Source organism: Schistocerca gregaria, chromosome 2 (assembly GCF_023897955.1).
Source record: "Schistocerca gregaria isolate iqSchGreg1 chromosome 2, iqSchGreg1.2, whole genome shotgun sequence".
In the NCBI taxonomy this organism is placed as follows: Eukaryota; Metazoa; Arthropoda; class Insecta; order Orthoptera; family Acrididae; genus Schistocerca; species Schistocerca gregaria.
The window spans coordinates 297,360,694-297,382,715 of NC_064921.1; positions in this window are offsets into that span (position 1 = coordinate 297,360,694).

A 22,022-nucleotide genomic window follows, 5' to 3' on the forward strand; every position below is an offset into this window, starting at 1 on the left:
AAAAATTAACTCTTGGCCCTGATGTTTACTTAATGAAATTATATGTTGACTTAAATAATGCCAGTTGTGCAATGGCATTAAATTTGTTATTCGAAATAACTTTGATAACTTTAGCTATACCAAAATCAATTTCAAACCATGAACTGCACATATATATTGCATAGAGGCCTCATTTTTTTACGTTCTTTCATTGATGGCTAACTTTACTTTACTACTCATTTTCATATTCAATACAAGCAAAGGTTGTGGATTATGATGGAAGCTGTTAGATTTAAACACAATCTTGATCTGAATATATATTGTCAAAATTTTAAGTCTTACACAAAACCTACCATTACCAACAAGTATGTAGGACGAAACAGTCTTACAAAATAATTTACAAAACGCTTACTGTGTCAAACCTTGGACATACAAACCCTAACTCTGAAGATTATCTAACAAAACCCATTTTGATATCATTATATATCTTCTCTCATTTACGTGCTAAAATTTGCTTAGGGTAACTGCGCAGCGAACAGAGTACTTATTTCTTAAAATAAAAGAGCACAAGAGAACACTTCTTAAGGGGGGTAGGACGTCAAACGGGCCGTCTTGGAGTAGGAGAGACACCACAGGACATTTTAATTCCCACAGTCTCTACTTTTACGAATAAATTCATAAAACTTTGTCAGCATGACCAGGAAGAATTCAGGTTTCACAATCATAGCAGTGGAAGTTCAAAAACATAAAAATATTTCTTTTAAGTGTGAAACTTCATAATTTTTTCACTTCTATTGGTTGCATTTGTTGCTGAAGGTACACATTTCTTCATAAGTAAGAGAGATTCTTCGATGAATTTTGCACAGCATACAAACCATACTTACAGAGGTATGAAACTCTAGAAATTATTTAATTTATGAAAAAATGAATGTGCTGTTATATTTTAAACTTCATATTTAGAAAAATCTCAAATTTTATAGTTAATTATCTTAATTTTTACCACAGTTTTTAATAGATTTGGAAAATTCTAGAGTTTCATACACCTGTAAGTATGGTTTGTAAGCTGTGCAAACTTCAAGGAAGAATCTGCCTTACTTATGAAGAAAAGTGTACCCATAACAACAAATGCAGCCAATGGTAAGTGAAAAAAAGTGAAATACAAATGTAAAAAAATAAATTAATTTCTTAAATTTTTGAACTTTTACCACTATAAGTGTAAATCCTTAATCATTTCTGGTAATTCTGACAAAGTTTTATGAATTTTTTTATAAGTATAGACAGTGGAAATTAAAATGTCCTGTGGTGTCTCTCCTGCTCCAAGTCGTCCCGTTTGACTTCATACCCCCCTTAAAGGAGTAAAAATAATCTTTTAGTAAGTGGCTGGCAGCTCAAGAGTATACATTTTGAGTGTTCACAAATTTTTACATTCAAATAAAACTGGATGTGCGAAACAAATGGTTCAAATGGCTCTGAGCACTACGGGAGTTACCATTTGAGGTCACCTGTCCCCTAGAACTTAGAACTACTTAAACCTAACTAACCTAAGGACATCACACACATCCATGCCCGAGGCAGGATTCGAACCTGCGACCGTGTCAGCAGAGCGGTTCCGGATTGAAGCTGGTAGAGCCGTTCGTCCACAGTGACCAGCAAGTTCGAAATAGCATCTGCTGTATAACAGTTATAATTTGAACAATTTTATATAACAGCAGTCACTGCCATGATAATAATAAATGTTAAATCCAGCCTAGTCGTCAAATATGTGGTGACTAGGAAACCTGCTTTCTCTGATCGATAGACAACATTCAAACAAATCGTATTAATGAGTTTTAATATCAAATGAAAAAATACAGTACTTAACTTTTGTGTTACACAGATGTGTCGCAAGCAGATGGCGACAGACAAAATAAGCAATTTTTTCAGTATTACAGTTCCCAAGTCCGTGTTACACAAACAGTGCAAGCAATATCTTATATTGAGTGCATAGCTAATCTGCAATCTGTCGGTTTGCCAAGCAGAAATTTTTTCCAGTATTTCTAAATATTCCAGACAGGTGAAGTCATAGTTGGCTATGGCAGCTAGGAAGAATATCATTACTTAAAAAGTCACGCATTACTGTCGCAATACAACCTCTCCATACCTTTCACACATTTAATACTTGTGTGCATCTTTATTAATTTTGATGAAATAAATACTTTCACGTAAACTTCGAATGCATGTAGCAGACAATCATACAAGTGGAAACTGAAACTTCTTTATTGAAATGTGTGAATGTGTACTTAAATTGCAGAATGACTGAGAAGCTGAAACTTCTACATCATTTGATTCTGAAACAGCTGAGTTAAACTGAACGTACTAAGCCTACTTTCTCTTTACTTTTTCTTATCATGTCAACACTGACCCACAATATTATAGCGCAACGCAATCTGAGTGCTCAAAAAAAACTACATCCTAACTTCAAATAATTAATACAAAACAATGAAACAATGAATCCAGACTATAACCTACACATTTAAGTAAGCACTTACCCCACAAAAATCATTACGCGAACTATTGCAATACAGCGAGCGTCAGTAATGTCAGCTAAATAAAAGATTCTAACTATTAAAGCTAATAACTACTAATAGCCATGTGGTTAGCAAGGGAAAGATTTTGTTGCAAACCAAATAACGTATTTTTTACCTTAATAATGTGACATCCAGTTCAGACACGAATACAAATCGTCATTGACGTCTAGTAAAAAGGTATATAATCATGAATAATATACAATCTCCAAGTCGAATATGTACAGATCGTTAGCCTACTGTAACACTTCAGACCTCTACCCTCCATCAATGCTAGTGTCTCACATCTAACATCCATCACTGCTGGCTGTTCACCTCCAACTGCCCAACAGTACTTCCATCACTGTTGGCGACTTACTTCCAACTGCCCAACACTACCCGCGATTAACTTCCAACAACGAGTACAACCAGCCACAGAGTCTCTTACAAAAAAAATGCGCAGTCAGAGATCCAATGCAAAGCGGTACACAGCGCTGCCAACACAGAAGAAGCCCACTTACAAAACTTCGACTGTAAATATCTGTCTTCGTTGATCGTGTTGGCGAGCACATGGCGTTTGATAGCTAACCAAGCTCGTTGGAAACACGTCTGCAGTACCGTTCATATGTCGTGTGAGGATGATTTTACTGCAACTGATCACTTGTACCTCACTGATAATTTAACACACGCGTTGATCTGATAGGCCTACAAAAAAGCTATGAAGCAGTGACTGGAGCATCTCACAAGCTTAATTAGCGAACCAGTTAAGGTTAAACGATCATATAAACATATTTGTGAAAGCAATGACATAGCAGACTGAAATTCATTGAACGGCTCTTCAGGAAAATAGACTGAAGCGACAAAGAAACTGGTATAGGCATGCGTATCCGAATACAGAGATATGTAAACCGGCAGAATAGGTGCTGCAGTCGACAACGCCTATAGAAGACAACAAGTGTCTGCCGCAGTTGTTACATTGGTTACTGCTGCTACAATGGCAGGTTATTAAGATTTCAGCGAGTTTGGACGTGGTGCTATAGTCGGCACACTAGCGTTGGAACACAGCATCTCCGAGGTAGCGATGGCGTGGGGATTTTCCCGTACGACCATTTTACGCGTGTACCGTGAAAACCAGGAATCCGGTAAAACATCAAATCTCTGACATAGCTGTGGCCGGAAAAAGATCCTGCAAGAATGGGACCAACGATGACTGAAGAGAATTGTTCAACGTGGCAGAAGTGGAACCCTTCCGCATGTTGCCGCAGATTTAAATGCTGGGCCATTATCAAATGTCCGCGTGCGAGACATCCAACGAAACATCATCGATATGGAGTTTCGGAGACGAAGGCCCACCCGTCTACCCTTGATGGCTGCACGACAAAAAGCTTACGCCTCTTGTTGGACCGTCAACATCGACAATGGCCTGTTGATCGCTGAAAAGAAGTTGCCTGGTCGGACGAGTCTCGTTTCAAATCGCATCAGGCGCATAAACGTGTACGGGTATGGAGACAACCTCACGAATCCACGGACCATGCATGTCAGCAGGGGACCGTTCAAAGTGGTGGAGACTTTGTATGGTGTGGGGCGTGTGCAGTTGCAGAGATATTGGACCGCTGATACCTCTAGATACGATTCTGACAGATGACACGTACGTGAGCATCCTGCCGATCAGCTGCCCTCATTCATGTGCATTGTACATTCCGATGGAGTTCGGAAGTTCCAGCAGGGCAATGCGACAACCCACACGCCCAGAATTGCTACAGAGTGTCACCAGGAACACTCTTCTGAGTTTAAACTCTTCTACTGGCCTCCAGACTCTCCGGACATGAGCATTATTGAGCATATTTGGCATGCCTCGCAAGGTACTGTTCAGAAGAGTTCTTCACCTTTCCGTATTCTTACGGATTTATGGACAGCCCTGCAGGCTTCATGGTGTCAGTTCCCTCCAGTACTATTTCAGACACGTTGTGTTAAGGCACTTGTGCGTGTTCGAGGGACCCTTCACGATATTAGGCAGATGTACCAGTTTCTTTGGCTCTTCAGTGTAATTCTTCCACGTACAAAGCGGTTTAGAAAAGTCTCTTCGAATCCAAATTTGAGGTGCATGTCCTTAACAAGCAACATTAAAGGAAGAAAGAAAATTCAGTCAAGACTGCATCGTTTCTCATTGAGACGAGAGGGTTACTGATACGCTCAACTATCTTCAGTGTGAAAAATAGGGAAAATTGTATGCCACATGATCGTTCGCAGTAAATATTTCATACCGAGTCAAGTGTAATATGAGTTAGTCGCATATGAACCTTACGTTAACATCCAGATTTACGTTAAAACGCATTGGCAAATATCGTATTACGCACCACTGGTGAATGAAATGATACTCCTCCAAATACCACCCAAAGTGCAGATGTGAAGGAGGATTCGCCAATTTAACTTAAGCACGTTGTTACAAGTTTCTTTTTTCCTTTGCGATGTATAGGTTTTTGGCTTCTTTTGTATGAGCCTTTGATATGGCAACGTCTCGGTTATCGAGTGTCCTACGAGGACGCTGCAGCCGGTGATTTCGCGGGTCAGGCAGCGCTACCTGGAAGAGGGCAGGTGGAGAGATTGGTAACCGAGGACAGCGTGGAGAAATTGAGGGGCGCTTCTCTCTTACGGCGTCTGAAGGAAGGACATAAAGAGGGTCCTCCAGGTCTGAAGTGTAAACAATGGTGGATTTCTTACCCTGCTGCGTGGATATCATGGTGATTTTCATGGTAGTGGACACTGGCAGAACAGAGAATGTATGAATACGGTTATTATCATCAGATTATCTTTATTTCAAGCTCTTACTTCTACGCACGTGCAATAAAAGCAGTTACCATTGTAACTATTGCTCTTGATGGTAATCACTCAGCTACGTTTATTGTTGTTGTGATTCAGGGCTTTGTTGATTATAACCGATCTGCTCTTGTTATTAGCAGCTGTTACGTATTACATTTCTGTTATGTTTCTTCCCTGTATATTAATATACGGAGGGAAAGAGGTAAGTAACTGTCTGTATTTATTTTATTATGGCTGGACTTTTTTTAAGCTTATCATATACTTTATTAAGTTTATGAGAGATTGTATGGTCGTTTATGGTATGCCTGCTCTCACAATGGCTTTCTGGATACAGTAGTTTGGCTGCATTGCTGTAACGTTTCTGCTGTAGTTATTTATTTTGATTATTTTCATATCTTGTTCCACGTTTGAAAGTTGGTGACTGTCGTGTTCTATGTGCTATGCAAATGTGGAATAGTCTGTTTCATACACCCAACTCATAATATATTCTTTCTACTGTGTTTTTAAATTCCTGCCTGTGATGGCTATCATCAACAATTCTGGTTTCTGTATTCCTGATCCCTGTAATTTGTCAATCTTGATTTTTCTTTGGTCTAACGGCATTTGGAGAGTGTACACAGTTTTATATGTTACTTGGAGCGGCTGTTTCATTAGTATTTTTGTCAGTCTCTGTATTAACTTATGCACTTCTTTTCTGTGAGGTGTTGTGTTTATGTACATGTGTTCTGTAGTTCAGGCATTAAGAGTTTCGTGCGTTTTTGATTTATTTGATGGGTTGTGTTTGTTTGAAATTTGTGTTTTGGTTTTCGAATTGAGTCTGTGCACTACATGTGTGTCATGTCCCCTCTACCTAGCTATTTGTATGATTGTACTAATTTCACCTTTATAGTTTCTCTTTTTGAGTGAAATCCTATTCATTGCATATAATACTTGTCTTAAATTTGCAAGCATTAACTTATGGGGTTGGTTAGATTTGAAATGCATTAATTTGTTTTTCGAAATGTCAGAGGAATATCTACCATTTCCTTTTATTATTGTTACGTAAAGAAAATTTATTTTATTTACTTTTCTTTTTACAAGTGTGAACTTCTGGTGTGGTATCTTGATTTTGGGGTTCATCCGTTTATTTCATTTTTCTCATGTCCTACACAAATAATGTTATAGACATACGAGTGCCAAAATATGATTTTAGATATTTCATCAGAGCATGTCTTTTCAGATATCTAGTTTTCTAAATCACTGACAAAAATGTTGAATTGAATTTCTGACCTGGGGATAATATGGGTAGTCCATCACTTTGCAGACAACATTCATCTTCAAAGAGGAAGTTGTTTTGTTCAGTAATCAACACGATGACACTTACTACTATCTCTGCTATTGCTTCTATAGTGAGAGTGCTATGATGTGTGATCTCTATCATTTCTCTGAGAGAGACAGAAGTCCACATGTTTTCTGTGTTGAATGAAATCAGTGATGCTATGTGTGGTACTTCTATACTCTGCGTTTGTTCAAATCAGGTCTCCTATGTTTAACAATGTTCTGCTTTTTACTATTTTGTAGTGTTTTATAATCATTTTTGGAGGTATTTGGCCATGTGGAACGTTGGGGCTTTCCTGATGTTTTCAGTTCCTTAATGTGTTTGTGAACTTTTGATTTGATATGGTGTAGTAGTGCTTGTGGGTTTGTCTGCGTTATCTGATATTTCTGTTTACGGATAAGAGCTTGTTCAACGACTTTTATGTGTCCTTTTCACAACTGTCTGATATCGTATGGTTGGATCTGATTTCCGTTGTTGTATGTTATTTGCACTTATGTTTCCATTGGTTTTGTCGATAGCATAGTGCACTATGCATTTGTGTTCTGCTTCCTCGTATTGTGTATATGTGTTGTGTGGATTTGTCGGCTCAGGTCTCTTGTGTTCCCTTGCATTTTGGATATTGAGCCGTGGCGGGACTGGTGCCAGTAGTATCTCTGATATGAGTAAGATCGATTTCCTAGTGCAGAGGTTTGTCTTTGGGCTTGGGCTGGCTCGAGATATAAGGGAGTGCCGACCGCTTAGTAGGGGAGAGGACACAACGCTTGAGAACGGAACGCGGCGGTGCGCGAGTCAGCGACTGGTTGGCGGAGACAAGCTAAAACGGTGTGTCTGAGGCCTGGCAGCCGTTGTCACATGGTTGTACTGGAGTCAGCGGTAGTTGGCCGGCGCTGTGCATTCCTGGGCAACCTCGTGCGCTGCGAGTGTGCCTGCTTTCTTGGAAGTACACGCTGTTATGGTCTTGCGAAGTGATGGTCTGGCATCTTTGCAATATCGCCCCAGCATCAAGATACCCAGTTAAGTACGCTAATTACTAGTTAACCGTAATTGTGATCGCTCGTGGTAAAGACGTTGCACGACGTGTGATTTGATGCTTGTTTATTTCGCTTGAGGCCTCCTAGTAAGCCTGTGCTCTGCTTCTGCATAATACTGATGTATTTGCAGATGTGCGTCATTAAGTTCTAGTGAGTGCCGGTTCTCGTGAGCCATATTATTTCCCACTCTTAGTCTTTGTTTATCAAGTACTTTTTCACTCAAAGGAAGCACTTCCTAATGAAATTAGTTGTTGTTTACCCTTGATTTTATAGAACTGATTTACTGATCAATCTTAAATGTTAAGGTTAAGAAAGGTTTTTATGCCTTCTGTTGTCGGGTGTGGTTTGTGTTTCAGTAAGCTGAGGTAGCGGGCAACCGAAGCGCAAGGGTTCCCTTTAGATTACAAGTTTGGCTTACGGGCGATGGACTTAGCCTGAGCTCGGGTGTTACTCTTCGGTGGCATTTGCTTGGTTCACATTTTGGTGGTCTACTCGACGTGGGGTTGCAAACGGAGCCATGTCTTGGTTCAAAGTTAAGTATTACTCCTCTCAGTCGGTTCCACCGTTAGTGGTTAAACTTCGGCCTTACAAGCTTGGATCTTGCTTCTGTTATTACACTTTTACCATTGTACACGGTTGTAACTTTCTAAGCCCTAAAGGTCCGTCTTACAAGTCAATGGGCATTTGAATAATTTCCTGATCCGCTCTGCAAGATTGCCCAAGCTAAGTTTAATAAATACGTTTTAACTTTTCGCATTAAAGTTGAGGCTGTGTGTGTCATCTGTTATATAATATATGTGATGTTAAAGTTTGAAATGGAAAGGGTCTTAAATAATGTGTCTAACTGGAGTTGTCTGTTAACGTTGTCGTTAAATTCAGCCTTAGTGACTTCTGTCAATTTTGGTGGGAAATCGTGGACTACATGTAATCTTTAAGCTTGAAAGTGAAAGGGTCTTAAATAATGTGTCTTAACTAGGGTTGTTTATTGAAGTTATTTATTAACTTGCTTATGATTTATGTAATGAATGTCTATTAAATAATCTTGCCCGAGTGGCGCCTGTCAAATTGTATCTAAGATTGTTTTGGTTAGTTAATAACACCATTGGAATTGAAATGTTCTCTTTATTGGGTCAGCCCTTCCACACCATTTAAAGTTAGAGGTTAAACAAAATAGCTGTTAAGTGATGGCGTACCAGATATGTTGGATGTGTCATGTTACTTATATTTCGATTTCTTAGCCTGTGCCCTAATCGTGTGCTACACACGTATTTCGTAGCAGTTTGTATGATTGCATTTATTTTTCATAGCTTCTCTTGTACAGTGGAAAACAGTTTACTCTACATAATAAGTGTAATAACGCTGAAAGCTGCTAGTTCTTGGTATGGTTACATACGGAATGTATCACTGTATCTGAGGCAATTTCTTTTCTGTAAATTTTAATGGAATGTTCGCCATATCCTTTTATTATTGTTATATACAGAGGAACAAATTCTAAACATCAGGAATGTAGATAGTCATTTGAAAATATGGTACCAATAACACCATAAGGATTGAAAGTATGAAACAAATCAGCCTGCAGATGCAGAGCACTTAAAATACCACAACTAACATTCTGCAAACGTAGAATGAGATATGAAAATAACCATAATAAACAATGATAACAAATGCAATATACAGATGCAGGTAATCTACCATACACAGAAAGTTGTTGCTCAAAACAAATGTGTGATAAACAACCAGACACACAACAGTATGAACTACGTACTAAGATAAAAATAGTCTCTGTCTCTGTCTTTGTCTGTGTATGTTGCTCTGGGTATGAGAGAGAGGGTGTATATATATTGGTTTTAATATGGTTGCGTATTTAAACTGATTAAAAAATTGGTTCAAATGCCTCTGAGCACTATGGGACTTAACATCTATGGTCATCAGTCCCCTAGAACTTAGAACTACTTAAGCCTAACTAACCTAAGGACAGCACACAACACCCAGTCATCGCGAGGAAGAGAAAACGGATTACCGTTATCTTATTATGTCATTTATTAAATTTAGTATGTCATTCATATTGATATGTGTCTGGCCGTTTATTATTTGTTTATTCTCAGCAATAGCTTTCTGGTTGTGGTAGTTTTCTTGCATTTGTATACAAGATTTGTTGTGATAGTTTATATTAAACACAACACTGATATCGCTAAACCATATTTTAAAAAATGTAATTAGTAATAAAATTCGGGAGTTGATAACATTATCAAACACATAATAAAACACCAAATGTTTATTTCCTAGTGCGCTAAAAAGTAATATATGACACTAAACAGGCGAAGAACAGATGTGACAATGAACCAAGAACACATGTAGACTAGCATCCACGAAAACTGTAACTAGCTGTACAAATTATCACTACACCACAGTGTCGGGACAGTTTATGACTCCAATAGAAAACGTCTTGAATGCAGACTGAACAGTGTAAACAGAGGTATATGGATATCCTTCTCACTGATGATGGCTTGCAAACGGTAAAGGAAAACTGTGTATGGCACAGAAAGTGTTTCATTCAGTTGTGATTAGACGCTTCTCAAATAATAATAACGAACATAGCGTAATGTTGCACGGAACTGAGGACCACAGGAATAAACAGTTTGAAGATGGTGTTGTTATGTACGGTGCTAGACAAGTCTGCACTTCTTGCAGCACTGCTGCACTGATTCCAGCTGGCCCTGAACACTTTAATCTGTTTAAAGACTCATTTACATCCCAACTTCCTCTGTGAGAATGGTACTAGCGCTTTCGACGTCTTGAACAGTGCGTTCGTCAGTCTCCTAAAGAGGTGGACATTTCATGGCTGAACTGAAAAACAGGTGTTTGTCAGCACACAGTGGAGTGGATGGTGATAGGTCGTTGATGCAATAAAAAAAATTAAGGACCGAGATCGTGCATCAGTAAAATCACCCCGACGGATATGCCTCTTCTGTACTTTGGAAAAAAAAACCAAAGGAAGGTTCTTTTGAGCGCAGTTACTTATCCATAGAAAATTGACTATACTAAATCATGTTCAAAATTATTTTTGTAGTTGAGATGGCCACGGAGATCGGTCAAAGGTTAATTCCGAAAGTTCTGTACTCAAAGCATAAGGAGATGATCACCATGATCACAGGGGGAGGTAGCTTGATGCACGTGACAATGAAACAATACGCTGTGGCAAGAGAAGGTGTGGATGGAGATTCCTGGTTCTATGCCAGATACATATTTATATACATACATATGTCTTCATCCGAACTCCTAACAGTTCTAGTGACAGTGCAACTTATACTAGCTCCAATAGTTAGACTGAGGTCGTGTCATCTGGCTATGGGCTGAAACTGTGGTGTAGTAATACCTGTAGACCTTATTACGCCCACGCTTATGGCGGGCACGGTCTCGTAGACATAGAAATGTTGCCTAAGAAAATTGGAAAATGAATATTCCCAATGTCGTCACCGTATGTGGTCAGCAAGTCCTTGTTATAATGTTTTTTGTGTTATTAATAAGTCGTATTTTGAGAGTCGTTGGGGCTCTCACTTTCAGCTTGAAACAGCAGCTCTATATCCCACATAAATTTATTCTGCAAGCCACCGTATTATGCATGGAAATGGGCACAACATAGCACTGCTAGTCATTTGAAATAAAAGGTTGTATCCCATCGTAATTTACATGAGAAGTATTCTTTTTTAATTCTTGATAGGGCCTAGTTTCAGACACCTGTGTCCATCGTCAAACCATCCGTATCCTGTGATAAATAAAGGCGGCAGCCCTTATACGAAAACTGCTTCAGCAGTGATGATCAAAGCGGCGCTATGGCCGATGTGAGAACAGTAAATACTCCACATAGGACAGACATTATAGTTCTCTAATGTGGACAGAAATGGTTCAAATAGCTCTAAGTCCTATGGGACTTAACATCTGGGGTCATCAGTCCCCTAGGCTTAGAACTACTTAAACCTAACTAACCTAAGGACACCACACACATCCATGCCCGAGGCAGGATTCGAACCTGCGACCGTAGCAGCCACATGGTTCCGAACTGAATCGCCTAGGACCGCTCGACTGCAGTGGCCGGCTAATGTGGACAGCTTCGTTCCAAAAGAAACATACGCACCACTATCAAAATAGTCGTAAACTAATGGAAGAAAACTGAAAGAATATCGCATAGCGACATGTGACAGTGATGCCACAATTTCACTGCCAAATTAAGAAATAGGAGTTTACCACCTTCGCTCCAAAACTGTCCTTTTGTCCCATCGTTTCAAAAACATTAGTTTTTTCTACATCTAGTACATTCTTCGGATAATGGACTCTAAACAAGAGCTACGTACTCGTCGTTTACTCAATGTATTCACTTGACGTCGTACATTAGTTTTAACTCGACAAATTAACGTACGATAAAGTAATGTGAAAACAAGTGCACGTGGTTGGAGGCATAGCTTATGGAAAGGAGGCTCACTTGCGAACGAGTGGTAGGGTAATGAAATGGAACAGAGTAACACAAGTTGGAAATTGCACAAATAAAGACGATGGCTTGCGAGATGAAAGAGCGACTCTCGATAAGCGTGGTCATGTGTTAATTATAACTGAATCTGTAACAGATGATGCAGTGATCGTGACGGCCAAGAAACATTCCCCAGACGTCTGAAACAGGATATATCATTTCTCCCATTGTCAAACTACACAGGCTTTGTTGACAGAAAGTACACATTTCCATTTATGAATGTCGACAATTCCAGTGGCTATACTGTCCTTCATTCTATCTCAGCTAAGTGTAGATAATTTGCCCTTGTTCTTGCAGAAAGACAGAACGTGATGTGGTCCGAGTTTGCAGAGAGCCACCATCAACAGTCCAATTCGTCACGCACCACATTATTACGCAGTAGAGTCTATACAGCAACGTGGCTGCGCGGTTCACCTGTCGCTTCTCGTTAGCAAATACGCTGCAGCACTGCGGCCGCGCCCTACAGATTGTTTTGTGAACTAAGTGTGATTTGTTATCGCTCATATTCCCCATTAGTTTCCGCCGCTCGAATTATGCATCATGCAGAAGCGCCCCAGCGACATACTACATCACTTTGCTAGGCTGCTAATTGAAACCTCATTCTCCTGGACCATACAAATGAAGCCTCATATAGGACCAGCGATACCATCACACGTGGTACCAGCGCTACAGCTAACGCGATGTATCGCAGCCAGGTTGCAATACTGTACTGGAATGGCGTCACCAATCACGAGTCAGTGAATGACAGGAAATATGTGTATGCTGAAAGGAAGGTTTTCCTGTGACGTCCGCAGAGCAAACTAAATAGTAATGAACGGAAAAGTGTGCAGTATTTACCTATAGCGCTACAAGACCACACATGTAAATAATTGAAAAGTGGATTTACCATGTTCTTACATGTATAACTTGAAAATATCATTTGTTCTAATAACATGTTAGCTTTCACGCTTCCTATTTTCTTCTGTTAAAATTTCTGTGCTGGATGCTTTATCATACAACGAAAATACTATTTAGTCAACAAAAATCTCTTTCAGACCATTAATAACCTGTGTACTGACTGGAATTAATGAGAGTTGAACCAGCGCAAATGTACCCAAATAACAGAGCCTATCAGTGGGATAATATAAACAGTAAAACGAGGAGCAGTTAACGAAGACATTCATCTGTACTTAAGATCATTTTAAGCAAAATGTTAACTATTAAAACGTATTTGAACAAAATTTTAATCATACTTTGCCACTGAGAATAAAGGTTATATTAGATAAATGTAGAAGATCATGTACCCGGTGATCAAAAAGTAAGTGTAAATTTGAAAACTTAAACCACGGAATAATGTAAATAGAGAGGTAAAAATTGACACACATCCTTGGAATGACATGGGGCCTTATTGGAACCACCCCATATTGCTAGACGCGTGAAAGATCTCTTGCGCTCGTCGTTTGGTGATGATCGTGTGTTCAGCCGCCACTTTCGTCATGCTTGGCCTCCCAGGCCCCCAGACCTCAGTCCGTGCGATTATTGGCTTTGGGGGGTATCGTGATCGACCGACATCTCTAGCGGTGCTGAAACACAACATCCGACGCCAATGCCTCACCATAACTCCGGACATACTGTACAGTGCTGTTCACAACATTATTGCTCGACTACAGCTATTGTTGAGGAATGATGGTGGACATATTAAGCATTTCCTGTAAAGAACATAGTCTTTGCTTTGTCTTGCTTTGTTATGCTAATTATTGCTATTCTGATCAGATGAAGCGCCATCTGTCAGACATTTTTGAACTTTTGTATTTTCTGGTTTCTAATAAAACCCCATGTCATTCCAAGTATGTGTGTCAATTTGTATCTCTCTATGTACATTATTCCGTGATTTATTCAGTTTTCAAATTTATACTGACTTTTTGATCACCTGGTACTTCAGCTAGGCACAGTTATTAATGTACATCTACTTGTATCTTTACTGGATAGTATGTGGCAATAAATTATCCCCTTGAATACATATTCTGTACAAGCAACCACCTCCGCTATCTTGAAACTACTGTTCCCATCATCCATATTTCTGGAATGTATAACCATGCCATCCCTACACTTCATTCCGTTTTCTCATCCTTAGGCAACTATCAGAATACGATATTTCTCTTCATGCCAGTTCTAAAATCAGCCACGGGTAACGATAAATAAATAATTTTAGAACAGACAATGCGGAACAATGATTTTTTTCAAAAAATTGTATCAGCTGAGGACCCATTATTGTCGAGGATAGTTGAATATCAGAAGCTTCTACCTACTATGTGCTTTATCCTAGCTGCTCAATTTCTTGAACATTGCAGCAGCGTTACACAGTACATCAGTTGTTTTGAACTTTTAAGAAATCGTTTTTGTTCAGTTCTGATTCTTATTTCCTATCACAAAGCACTTGAAAAATATTCATTTGCATATCCTTTAAGTAATGTTGGTCCGAGACTACAACAGTTCTGGTTTTATTGCGTCATTTTCTAATAATATTGAGAAAGGAATGTGTGTGAGGACCGTCATCCACTTGTGTAATGATGAGCTACTTAGTAAATTACAGGATTTCCATAGGCTAAAGTTATCGAGTCGTATATAACTTGACAGAGATAGCAATGAAATTTTGAAATGTCGCCTAATGCGAGCCTCTGCGTTCTTAGTTCATGGATGAACACGTTAATGAAAGCTTGAACAGGAAACACCGTATAGGGGACCTAATACATTTAGCTTCACTAATTTTTGTTGTAAGACCAGCTGCAAACTGTGAGGAACAGAAGTAAACTAACATATTTTGTATATTTTCATGTCCTGTGCAATTCCTCACTTGCAGGGAAAGTATTCGTCACACACAAAATGTAATAATAATTACTTGTGGGGGCGTACAAAGAGCTCGTCTTGCAGAAACCTTTCTACGGAACTGGCAATATGGACAACAACCCCATAGAATTTATTTAAGGTATTTCGCATATAAACCGCAGCCCGACAGTAGGTTTATTTTGGTCGAAACTTGTTGTCAACATTCGGTTGCAAAGTGAGAGTGGTTCAGGTATTCAGAAATGCACTACTAGAAGGTGGATTTACGCAAAATTCTCAAGATTCACAAAGCTTTACAAAAGTTCGAAATATGCCACGTACTTCAATTCGAGATGCTTTTAATAATTCTGTCCCGAAATCTGGCAGAAAACCCTAAGAGATTCTGGTCATACATAAAGCACATCAGTGGCAAGACGCAATCAATACTTTCACTGCGCGATAACAACGGTGAAGTCACTAACGACAGTGCCACTAAGGCAGAGTTATTAAGCACCGTTTTCCGGAAGACGAAATAAATGTTTCTGAATTCCAGTCAAGAACAACTGCCAAGATCAGAAACATAGAAGTAGATATCCTCGGTATAACAAAGCAGCTTAAATCACTTAATAAAGGCAAGACCTCCGGTCGAGATTGTATACCAGTCAGGCTCGTCTCAGCGTAAACTGATAAAATAGCTCCTTATTTAGCAATTATGTACAACCACTCTCTCACAGAAATATCCGTGCCTAAAGACTGGAAAATTGTTCAACTGGCACAGATACCCAAAAAGGGAAGTAGGAGTATTCAGATGAATTACAGGCCAATATCACTAACGTCGATTTGCAGTAGGGTTGTGGAACATATACTGATTCGAACGTTTTTAAGTACCTCGAAGAAAATATTTTACTGACACAGTCAGCACAGTTTCAGAAAATATCGTTCTTGTAAAACACAACTAGGTCTTTATACTCATGAAGTAATAAGTGCTATCGACAGATGATGCCACATTGATTCCATATTTTTAGATTTACAGAAGGGTTTCGACACCGTTCCTCGCAAGCGTCTTCTACCCAAACTGCGTGCCTACGGAGTATAACCTCAGTTGTGCGACTGGATTCGTGATTTTCTGCCGGAAAGGTCACAGTTCGTAGTAATAGACGGAAAGTCATCGAGTAAAACAGAAGCAATATCCGGCGTTCCCCAAGGAAGTGTTATAGGCCTTCTATTGTTCCTGATCTATATTCACGACTTAGAAGACAATCTGAGTAGCCGTCTTAGATTGTTTGCAGACCATGCTGTCGTTTACCGTCTTGTAAAGTCATCAGATGATCAAAACGACTTGCAAAATGATTTAGATAAGATATCTGTATGGTGCGAAAAGTGGCAATTGACCCTGAATAAAGAAAAGTGTGAAGTTATTCACATGAGTACTAAAAGAAATCTGCTAAATTTCGATTACGCAATAAGTCGCACAAAACTGAAAGCTGTAAATTCAACTAAATACTTAGGGACTACAATTAAAAATAACCTAAACTGGAACGGTCACATAGATAATATTGTGGGTAGAGCAAACTAAAGACAGCGATTCATTGGCAGAACACTTAGAAGGTGCAAAAGGTCTACTAAAGAGACTGCTTACAACACGCTTGTCCGCCCTATTCTGGAGTACTGCTGTGTGGTGTGGGGTCTGCATCAGGTGGGACTGACGGATGACGTCGAAAAAGTTCACAGAATGGCAGCTCGTTTTGTACTATCGCGAAATAGGGAAGATAGTGTCACAGACATTATACGTGCATTGGAGTGACAATCATTGAATGAAAGGCGTTTTTCGTTGCGACGGGATCTTTTCATGAAATTTCGATCACCAGTTTTCTCCTCCGATTGCTAAAACATTCTGTTAGCACCCATCTACTTAGGAAGAAATGATCATCATGATAAATTAAGAGAAATCAGGGCTCGCACAGAAAAATTTAAGTATTCGTTTTTCCCGCGTGCCGTTCGAGACTGTAAGGGTAGAGAGACAGCTTGAAGGTGGTTCATTGAACCCTCTGCCATACACTTTACTGTAAACAGCAGATTAATCACTTAAATAGATACATGAACTGCACTTTTAGTGTATCTAATTTTGGCATACAGAGGAACAAAATATGTAGCTGTAAAACTCTCTGACAATCTGTCTGTTGAAGTAAAATGTCTTGCGTATAGCATAGGTGTTACCTGGTAGAAAATTGCGTAAGTCTAATTGCCCAGTACGCATGGCACATCAAACATCACGCTAATACATTATTACTCAGCTGCCACTGCTAGCCTTGAATATACCTTCAATTTGGCGAGGAAGTCAGTCCGCAAGTTTATCCAGATATGTAATATCGAGCAAATGCCATCCGTTCTTGATCAGCAAAAAAATTGCAAGGATGTTACCTGCTACATGTCAACGGCTGTTCTACGTCGTTAGAGTGCCATGATTTAGCAGATTAGTCGAGGTGCAAAAGAGCACCTTAGTGCTTCTTCTAACGAATAAAGAGTGGACAGAGCCCCGTGAACACCGCTGTTATCTTGGAAGACTAGTGTAGCATATTCATCATGATGATGTGGAATATAGGGAAACACGTTCTCGTCGATAATGTGTAAATAATTTCCATCATTTCCTGAAACAGTGGGCCGATGAGTTGATAAGCAAAAGCATCGCAGAACCATCCCAGACCTGAGAGAAGTCCTCCACATAGTATGCCTTAATATCTCATTGCGCCTTCGATGTACCCGACATCTTACATCATATGAAATGGGGGAAAGTAGCTACTTGTTGGATCAAACTAGTCATCGGATGGCACTACATACCTCCAGTAAACAACCATACAGATTCTCTGTTCTTCGGCCCACTGGGCTCATCCAGATCTTCATGCCACTATGGGCAACGGCTCTTTCCGAAGTACCCAAATAAAATTCTCCGTTGTAATTAGTTCCATTCTCAGTATTCTGTCGGGAAGTGATGGAATTTGATCTGCATTCCCTGACAATGGAAGCTTCTGTCAGTGACAAGCTGTGACAGTCATGTCCATTCCCCGTAAACCAGGCTCGTTTGACGACCGCTGTCCCTTCGCCTACTAAATGACTGCGAATGTTGGGCCCTTCCTTGTAGACATATTGGAAAATCCACGTCGATACGCCCAGGAACGTGGCAGTTTCAGTCACAAAATAGTCATGGGCACGTGGAAATACGACAGTTGCTTTCAACCGTTGTGTCATGTGCCCACGTCAACCCACCTGATTCCATAGAACGAACCCGCAATGACTTACGCAAGATCACACGACCGCCTGGTAATAGTGCTACAACGTGTAAGGTGTCAGGCAAATCTAACACCTTCCATGAAAACCCTGACATGATAAGCAAATCCAGTAGTATGTCACATAGCTCCGAATAAATCGTGACATTAAATTAATCAAAGTAATACAAGTAACGAGTGAGCAAATGGAATACCACAGACTAACACAAGAATGCCTAAATGCATGTCTTACCTTCCCACCGTGAGACAAACGCAGTTCCGAGGGGAGAAACGAGAACAGAAGCCGAGACCAGAACCGTGTTAAGCTAAAAGGCCCTACGATAAGGGACGGACTGGACAGCCACGTCGCCAGCTAACCACTAGGAAAACGCCAGCTGCAGGTTTTAGCGTGAGATTTTTTCTCGTCTCTGATACGTTAGGACCACCCCCAGCCCATGTTAAAAGATAGAACCCTCCAGAAGAACAGTATAGATCTTAAGATAACGCTAAAAGGACAACACCAGCTGCAAGTTTTAGCGCGAGACATTTTCGCGTCTCTGTTGCGTTGCAAACTTTAAAAACATTTGTCCCACCACGTAAAGTATAACGTTTTTCATTGGATAGACAGAATTTTTGTATTCGGAGCTTAAGGTTAACATTGAGACCCTGATTGGTCAGATGAAAACAGAGCCAGATAGTTTTTTTTTAAAAACCAACTTCGGTAAATTGTAGTAAGGAGAACTTAGGAGAAGTTAGTTAGTTCCGAGACGGCGAGCTGGATGGCTGTTGCGCCGGCCGCTGCCCCCCTGCAGCTCCCTAACCAACGAAAAGGTAATGAACGCACGCGATGCCGCATAACAGCGCATAAAGCTTCACTCAGAACTGCAGAAGTCTCATCTGTTACACCCTCTTTTTGCGTAATACTAGTGTCAATCGTAAATTAAGGCTCATGGTGTTCACATTTGCCACTTGAAGTAAAAATCTGAAACGCCATGATTTCTCTGTTATATAATTATTGAGAAGCCACATGAGCCACTGTAATTTACCACAAGTTAGATAAGTAATTAAAGATAATTGAGGGTCACTGTAGACCATTATGATAGTGTTCTCTCTTGTGAAACTTAATTTAAACCTAGATTATAGATGTGATATGGCATAGGTCATCCTTCGATCCATTGTAGAACTTGGAAACCCCCTCAGGGAATATTCGTTCACATTTTTGTTGAAAGCAGTTGGTTTTTACCATCCTGTACTGAAACATTTCTTTTATCAACAGTGCAATTTATAAACAATGTTTTGTGAGTCGAATAAAATTTCCAATGGTAAACGTAGCTGCTTTTTCGACGTTATTTTACCAGGTAACTAAAAATAGGAAAGCCTTGAACCCCTTCCACTAAATTTAGTTAGTATTAAGATTCTTTTACAGGAAGTGCAGTGGAGCTGACGCTGAAATCATTAAGTATTTGGTTATATCATCGCTAGTCTCACTGAACTCTTCTGAATTCTACATGTCATGCGTGGTCTGGCGTCTCCTTGCCAGCAACAGGTCCCAGGTTCAAACTAGTCAATTCCCTAAAAAACACGCTCAGAGCATCGTTGCGCGAAAGTGGTTGGGAGACACGATGTAGAACAATCAGACACCACCATGAATGTTAGAAACGTCTTCACTGCTACATTGCGACCAGTACGCTCTTGTATGTCCAATGAACACACACCCTGTCACACAAATCATGTCCACCCTAAATAACTTTTTGTCCAGATGCAGAATAAAAAATTTATCAAGGAAACGTTTAGCTAGGAAGGGCATACTTACCAGAATGTCTCCCTTTCTTGTACCTTTACGCAGCAACATCAGTAAGTCTTCAGTACATCTTCGGTCCAGCGTTTGTATGAATACAACGTTCACCAACGAATAGGAGGGAATTCTTCGTGTATGACTATTGAACGAATGACCGTTGTCCATTTTCTTTGTGCGTCCATTCGATCACTCTCAACTCCAACAAGTGAAGGTATTACGTTAACCTCGTTGGCTGTAATTTGTACCGGTGCACAGGACACTGAGCCACTTTTATGTTATTGTTTTTAATAACATCATGTTTAATTGAGTGGTGCACTGTAATACGCTTTTCAACAGGTCAGGAGGATAGTCAGTGGCTAACCTAACAATAGAGTTATGATTAAAAAATATGTGCTGCTGTATATAACAACTTCGCAATAGACGATCTTACTAGAAAGGCAGTCATGCTAGTTTATGCCCTGCTAGTAGCTATAGGTCATGTCTCTCACGTATTTTTTACTTTGCTTTCGAACAAAACTTTTATTCATCGTCTGCAGGACAAATGGTACATCCTGTATACATATTTTGTGCCAGCTATATTTTGTTCAATCGACACCTTTCAGATCATAATGTTTGTTGTGAACGAGACCTACGTAACACGAAACTACCTACCTATGTGGGTAATACTGTGAGAACCTAGGGGAAGCTCTAAATAATGCCCTCACTAATTGATGTAAACAATTTATTTAGAAATATTTATTGTCGTAAAGGAATCCCAAAATAAATACGCAAATGTAGCCTGTTAAAAACTGGTTTTGAACTCTTAACTCACAACGTGACTTTTCCGCAACGTATACTACCTCTATGTTTAAGCCGAGATTCACTAGTAAATCATTTGAAAACTTTTAATTTAAATTATATTAGTCTTACATTTACAATTACTTAAGTATATTTAAACATCCCTTGTTGACCTTATTGCACTAAATAGTGTCTGCAGAGTTTTACTTTTATCGTCGTCTTTTTAATAGCACAAATAAAGGAACCACTAGAGAACTGAATTTCACATTCTGAAAACTGCAATATTGCTGTACCAAGTACATATTTATGTAATACTGAAGTACAGGGTTTAGACTTGCACACAAAATTTCATTCGATATACACAAAAAAGTCTGCATAATTGACATTCCGTGCTGGGCTCTGTATTTTTCTTTACTATCACTAATAACAAGTTTGATTTTATCTAACACTTTAAGTATTTTATTGGAGCTACAGGAAAGTCCCGATCGCCACTGTGTAACCTCCCCACAGAAAATAAAATAATATGAATAATACTTACTCATTTAGCGTAACTACCCAACAGTGAAAATATAAGACAATGTGACAAACCTATAACCTTTCAATAATTGACAGTCAAGTTAACCTGGTAAATTTTGGACGTCAGCAATGCTGCGTCATGGCTCTGATACATCATTCTGAATAAGCTGAAAAATCTTACCTTAATTAGGTCGCCGGATAACGCGTATATATCTGCTCCTATAAGATATTTTTCCTGGCGCAGCTAAGTGCAATGCTGGCCGATAGATTTGTCTTTTATAAAAGGGAAGAACTGATTTTTCTTTTCAATAATCGAGATGGCCAAGGATTGGAGAAATTATTGAACTGTTTGAATTGAGATTAATGTCAAAAATTACTTTTTATGAGAAAGATTATTATTAACAGATCTTTTTTTTAAACATTTACATGGGACTTGATTAAAAATACTACATATGCGCGAGGCTGCTTTTACCTTACCCTATAATGCTCAGGCTCTGCCATCGCTGCACACGACCGGCCCAGCCAACACGATACACCAGACACGACTGCTCGGTAGCAACAACTTACTCCTACTGCTACACAGTTCCTAATGCAGTCAATACTACTCTTTGGTCTCAGATTCTCTTCTAGCTTACATATCGCAGGCAGCG